This window comes from Salvelinus sp. IW2-2015, unplaced genomic scaffold (genome assembly GCF_002910315.2).
Source record: "Salvelinus sp. IW2-2015 unplaced genomic scaffold, ASM291031v2 Un_scaffold2415, whole genome shotgun sequence".
Lineage (NCBI taxonomy): Eukaryota > Metazoa > Chordata > Actinopteri > Salmoniformes > Salmonidae > Salvelinus > Salvelinus sp. IW2-2015.
Window position 1 is genome coordinate 103,619 of NW_019943736.1, and position 7,492 is coordinate 111,110.

Here is a 7,492-nt window from a genome sequence, read left to right on the forward strand (position 1 = left end):
CTCAGTTGTCCCTCGATCAAACTGTTCCTTTCCTCAAGCTGCTACGGAGTCTCATCAAACTGCGTCTCATGATCCTCACGCTGTAGGACTACTTGTGTTGCCGCCTTCCGATCAAAATTCCTCTCCTCAGCCGTCCGCTTCTGTGATGTCGCTCCTCAAACGTCTTCCTCAGGGCGCGTGTCACGTGTCTCATTCAAACTGTCCTCTCCTTCAGCCGGCATGTGTCCGGGTTCTCATCAAACTGGTCTCTTCGACTCATGCTGCTGTGATGTCTCATCCTCAAAACTGTCTCTGTCTCGCTGTCGATGTGCCTCATCCAAACTGTCTCTCCCTCAGCGCCGCATGTGTGCATGTCTCAAATCCAAACTGTCTCTTCCTCAGTCCGCTCGGTGTGAATGCTCATCAAGGAGCTGTCTCTCCTCAGCCGCCTGTTGATGTCTCATTCAAACTGTCTCTCCTCAGCCACTGCCTGTAGATTGTACTGCATCAAACGGTCTCGGTCTCCTCAGCCCTAACAACCACTACCACCGTACGCACATGTGCACTGTACTCATCAAACCTGTCTCTGCCTTCTCTGCTGCTGGCATGTGCGCTCATGTCTCGTTGACCCTCTCACCGTCCTCTCCCTTCAGCCCGTCACCTCGGATCTGTTGATGATGTGTCTCATTAACATCGGAGCTCGCGTAAACTCTGAGCATCTCTCTATTGGCTGGCATGTGATGTCTCATCAAACTGTCTCTCCTCAGCCGCTGTGATGTCTCATCAAACTGTCTCTCCTCAGCCGCTGTGATGTCTCATCAAACGGTCTCTCCTCAGCCGCTGTGATGTCTCATCAAACTGTCTCTGTCTCTCTGTGATGTCTCATCTAACTGTCTCTCCTCAGCCGCTGTGATGTCTCATTAAACTGTCTCTGTCTCTCTGTGATGTCTCATCAAACTGTCTCTCCTCAGCCGCTTTGGTCTCTCATCTAACTGTCTCTGTCTCTCTGTGATGTCTCATCAAACTGTCTCTGTCTCTCTGTGATGTCTCATCAAACTGACTGTCCTCAGCTGCTGTGATCTCTCATCAAACTGTCTTGCGAGAGAGACTCTCTGTGATCACTCATAACTGTTTGTGTGGGTGTGGTCTGTCTGTGTGTGTGTGCAGTACTTAAATTCATTGTGTCAAATGTATTTATGTACGGGTAGGTAGTGTGTTTATGAGAGTGTGCCAGAGTAAAACAAAATATTCACTGAAGATATACTGTTGTAAGGATGTAGGGTAGTGTGGTGCAGAGAGACTTAGCACACTACATATACTCAATGTCTGTTCTCCCTCCCCCCACCCCCACCCCCCTGTAGCCAGTCCAGATGAGTTGGAGAGCCCCCTGAAGACCAACCTGGAGGGAGAAGCTCTGGACGGAGCCCTGGAACACCTGAGGATAGGTAACACCTTCACCTTCAGGGTGACGGTCCTCCAGGCCTCCAGCATCTCTGCAGAGTACGCTGACATCTTCTGCCAGTTCAAGTAAGTTGTTTTTGTTATTGTTGTTGTTGTTCTAAGATCTGTGATGTCTCATCAAACTGTCTCTCCTCAGCCGCTGCGATGTCTCATCTAACTGTCTCTGTCAGATCTATTAGACCTCGTAACAGACTGTGAGTGGTAGCTAACAAGCCCCCCCCCCCCTCTCTCTCTCTCTCTTTCGGGTTTTACCTACAGTTTCATCCACCGCCATGATGAGGCCTTTTCCACAGAGCCTCTGAAGAACACAGGGCGAGGCCCTGCTCTGGGCTTCTACCACGTACAGAACGTAAGCAGTCAATCAAATCACATTTATTTATAAAGCTCTTTTTACATCAGAAGTTGTCATCAAAGTGTTTTACAGTAAATGCTCTAGTATGCAGTGGGCATGAAGAAAGAAATACACAAATGTAATGGTTAGATATGCTTTGTTTCTCAAGTGGTTATAGCTAGCTAGTATGCAGTGGGCATGAAGAAAGAAATAAACAAATGTAATGGTTAGATATGCTTTGTTTCTCAAGTGGTTATAGCTAGCTAGTATGCAGTGGGCATGAAGAAAGAAATAAACAAATGTAATGGTTAGATATGCTTTGTCTCTCAAGTGGTTATAGCTAGCTGTGTCTTTTATCGGTTCAACAGATTGCTGTAGAGGTCACCAAATCCTTTGTGGAGTACATCAAGACCCAGCCTATGGTGTTTGAGGTGTTTGGTCACTACCAGAAACAGCCATTCCCTGCTTTGTGCAAGGACCTGATCAGGTACAGAAGTCGCTGGTCACTCTCGTCATTATGTTCATTGTAATGGACAGGACCTCATTTCCCACTTGCGATGCAATCTAATCGTTACGGGGATCGTACCAGAGTCGTCGTTATTTTTTTTACAAGACAACTTTTTTTTTAAGAGTGTTTCCCCAAAACAAGCACGTAGAGAGAAGGTTGGCTAGGTGCGTCGTCAGACCACGTGTCGCTACTGATAGGATGGAAAGAAAATCAACCGCTGCTCTCGGATCAGTTTTCTCCATTCAAATCTTACCTTAACATTATAATTATTCCACAATACTGACGACGGATCATCTCCTCGAGAGATATTACCAGTTATGGTTGCAAATAGGCTATTGAGGTAGTTTATTAGTCTTACCCAATAATAATAATCCACTAAGTCACAGATTGGGCACATCATTCACACACAATTTTATTTATTTAACTAGGCAAGTCAGTTAAGAACAAATTCTTATTTACAATGGCGGCCTACCCCCGACCAAACCCGGACAAACGCTGGGCCAATTGTGCGCCGCCTTATGTGACTCCCAATCACGGCCGGATGTGATACAGCCTGGAATCAAACCAGGGACTGTAGTGACGCCTCTTGTGCTGAGATGCAGTGCCTTAGACCGCTGCGCCACTCGGGAGCCAATGAAACACATCGAGGGAAAAATGATAGACAGTAGCCTAGTCGCAAAATAGAACTGAATTGATTGGACATGAAATAGACTTCAATATGATTGAAGTATAGGACTATGGTAGGCCTGTGTATCCTATGTATCTTTTAATGCTTAATCACGCTTCATTATCTGCAGTCATCTCGCTTTTTATTTGAAGCATCATTTTATCCTTCACTTGTTTTGCAAAAACTTTGGTAATTTTGTATTTTTTGTTGTTGTTGTTGTCATCTTTGTTCTGAAGTTAGTCGGCGGCCATGATTGTTTGGAAGGAGATCTTGTGTGAATAAAGTCACGCGGCAGAAATAACAGCGATTCACTTTGGCTGCGTTGAGAATGGTCTGGATCACTCATAGATGTGGCAAACGTGTTTCTAAAGAGCAACTGCCACTTAAAAGCAAAACCCGTCCTTCAGAAAGCATCCGCCAATATGAGTCAGAAACATTTATTCTACTGACCCAAAACATTTACTACAAAGTGTAAAAAAAATGTTTTTATCATTTTGGTCATAAAGTCAGTCTCATCCAAAACCCGAGTTTTGATTGCATCACAATGCAAACGAAGGTTGAATTTGTTTCAAACAACAACAAAAAAAAGTCAGAAATTCGGAGTGCAGCTCCATGTGGTCCAATCGTAATCCTCGTCGTAAATGTGGGTTGACTTTGGACATCCCTATGGGGCTAGTTAGGGACCGTCTGTAAATGACACAATGTACATTGGAAAATACGTTAAAATTCCAAGAGTAAAACATGTAAATAATAAAAAATAAAAATGAACTTTAACCATCTATACATTTTGGAAATTCATATACAAATATTGAAATAATTTAATGAGAAAACTAATAGGTGTGCAAACATGAAACCAACTCATATTTGAATTCAGTCATGGCCACTAGCATTTCTCTATTTAACCAAATCTAAATTGAGGCCAAATCAGGAAGTGCAGTCGTCCTTTAAGAGCCAAGTTACTAACAAAGTTTCTGGGAAACACGTCAGTTACTAAAGACATATCGTCAGAAGGTTCTAACGATAATTCAACGAAGGCTCTGGGGGAAAAGTTATCTTTGGTCTTTTGATGTGACGGTAACATACTGTATAACTTACTGTACCTGCCTCTCTCCCACCAGCCCTCTGCGTCCCTGCAGAAGGCAGTTCCCCAAAGTCATGCCCCTGTCCAAACCAGGTAAGGACCAGCACCATTGTATTCAGTCTTAGTAAACAAATAGACTTCAAACAAAAAACATTGGATCTACGTAACGATATGTCTGTTTTTATTTTGAAACAGTTCACAGTACACAGCACACAGTACACAGCACACAGTACACAGCACACAGTACACAGCACACAGTACACAGCACACAGTACACAGTACACAGCACACACCACATACCACACAGTACACACCACACACCACACAGTACACACCACACGCACACACCACACAGGACACCACCACACAGCCAACAAACACATCACAGTAGCAGCAGCACACACCACACACCACACAGACACAGCACACACACACAGTACAGCACCACACACCAACCACACACGTAACCACAGCAGGCACAACACCACATCACAGCCACACACGCACAACCACACAGTACACACACAACCACACTACACTCCACCAAACACAGCACACAGTCACAGACACACACACACCACACACAGACAGCAGTACACAGTACAGCATGTAAGCAGTAACACCTACCAGTACACACCACATCAGCACACACAACACAGTAACACAGCACACACAGCACACACCACACAGTACACAGCACACACCACACACCACACAGCACACAGTACACAGCACACAGCACACAGTACACAGTACACAGCACACAGCACACAGCACACAGTACACAGTACACAGTACACACCACACAGCACACAGCACACAGTGTGTATCATTCTGTTGTATGGCCTGTGTACAGTACTCTGGTGCTACCTACAGCGCATGTCTGTTGCATTGCCTCCATACTCGTGTACTGTTAGTCTATGTAATGTCACGCTTGATGCTGTTGGCTGTACTATACACTGTGTAATGTCACGTCAGCTCAGTTCAATGTTGTTGGGTACGTGTTACTCTACGTGTGACTGTGAAGTAGCAGACGATGAGACTCCGCCCGACCGGGAGAAGACGCTGGAGCTGATTCGCTACCTGGTCCCAGAGGTGTTCAATGGGGCGCTGGTGGACTCGCTGTCAGGCCACGCCCTGTCCGCAGCCGGATTGGCCGCCTCTTTCCTCCTCGAGGGGGAGGGGCCACCCAGTCTTCCAGCCCCGCCCCTCTCTATCTGTTCAGTTATCAGAGCCCAGAAACCGGGTTGGTTACTGTCTGTGTGTCTGAGCCAAATGAAAGTCCCTTGAAACTAACCTCTTTTTATATCACTCTGTGCGTTTACACAGGCAGCCAAAATCTGATCTTATGACACTTTTGACCAATCAGATCAGATCTTTTGCCAATAATTGGGGAAAATATCATAATTGGGCTGCCTGTGGAAATGCAGCCAAGATGATAAATTGTAAAACAGATATCTTAAATTAGCACCATTAGATTGTAGTCATAGATAAACACATCAATGCATCGCTCTTATATTCTGTTATCAACTGAGTTCAGTAGAAAGAAAATAGATGTTTTACCAACTGATATAAAAAGAGGAGGTTATGTTTCAGGGATTTCTCCACAGGCTCTCTTCTCGTGCCTTGTTGTGTGTCTACTGTTATCCTGTCTGGTTGATTTTCCCCCAACAGTTCCTCCTCCTCTTCCTCAAATGGATCTATGGGCTTTCAGCTTCTGTAGTTACGATAAACAATAATTTATTGCTTGTCCCTTTGTTTTTTTTTTTTAGATCTGTGTTATCGTGCTTTTGATCGATCATACCTTGACCTCTCTTTCTGATTCTTCTCCTATCTAGGACCTGAGCTACTTTGTAGCAATACCCATATTCCTCAGCGTTATTCCATTATTTCCTTGAGAAATATTGTAAATATATCCAAATAATTACAGGTAGTTTTATCAGATTGTAATTTTTCACGGGCACATCCTTGTAATGACAAGGGATGACTTCTGTATTGATTACCCTGCCTGTCCGCAGGACTGAGTGGTTCCTCCATCTCTCCCTGCGTTATTCTCATCCCCTCTCTTTTTTAAGCCCTTCTTCCTTTCGCAGCTCTCCTTGCTCCCTGCTACTGAAGACTGAGTCTCTTTTTGTTGTTGTTGTTGGTAACCTTGTCTCCCTTCACCTTCCTCCCTTTAGTCCCTGCCACCAAGCTGACTACCCTGATGCGCCCTACAGCTGGGCCCTGCCACTGCAAGTATGACCTCATGGTGTTCTTTGAGATCTGCGAACTGGAGGCCAGTGGAGAGTGAGTATTCCATAGAGATACTATATATAAATACTAAATTACTATAGTGTATATACAACCTTATATATGTGCTCTGTATTAAATTCCACGAAGTATCCCGTTTCACCACACTCACGCTCAAATGGTTACTATAGGCTACCTTCCAATATTTACACTACCGTACTACCTAGAGGGAAACAAATTGTTTGGGAATATATTCTAAGTGATGTATGGACATTGGAACGCAGTACTGTAGACGTGGAGGCAAAGCTTCAGTTTCACCTCAACAGACGCTGCTAATTGATGATCAATATTATAATATTATACTCTTAATGTTCTATTAATTATCAAATCATCTAAATCAAATGAAACTTTATTAGTGACATGCGCCGTATACGACAAGTGGAGACCTTACCGTGAAATGCTTACTTACAAGCCCCTTAACCAACAGTGCAGTTCAAGAAAGAGTTAACTATGTGAATTAAAGATGACTGGAGTCTCTGACAATTTTAAATTTAGAAATCTATTACCAACGTGAAAAGTTTATGTAAGAACCCAGAGTAATAACAATATCAGCAACAGTGTTAACAACTTATTGGCCAATGTGAAATCAACGAGAGTCTTGTTACTGTGCAGGAAAATAAATTATGGTTCTCTCTGTTTCCTACAGCTACATCCCAGCAGGAGTGGACCATAGAGGAGGCATGCCTTGCCATGGGACATTCATGCTGCACCAGGTAGGTCATTCAGGGAGTGGAGAAGTAGTTATGATTGATTTAATGTGTTCTTTAGGAACATAATGCGTCCTCATTCTGAACGTAATGCTTCCTCATTCTGAACATAATGCTTCCTCTTTCTGAACATAATGCCTCCTCTTTCTGAACATAATGCTTCCTCTTTCTGAACATAATGCTTCCTCTTTATGAACATAATGCGTCCTCTTTCTGAACATAATGCCTCCTCTTCCTTTCGAACATAATGCTCCTCATTTAACAAGCTCCTCTTCTGAACATAATGCTTCCTCTTTCTGAACATAATGCTTCCTCTTTCTGAAACATAATGCTCCTCATTCTGAACATAATGCTTCCTCATTCTGACATCAAATGCTTCCTCTTCTGAACATAATGCTTCCTCTTCTGAAATAATGCCCTCTCTCTTGAACATAATGCTCTTCCTCTTTGAACATAAGCTTCCTCA

At 43.8% G+C, this 7,492-nt stretch overlaps 1 pseudogene; it reads left to right on the forward strand.

Annotated features, from left to right (window-relative positions):
* Nucleotides 1–7,492, forward strand: part of LOC112073907 (kinesin-like protein KIF1A) — a 45,501-nt pseudogene that overhangs the window by 889 nt on the left and 37,120 nt on the right.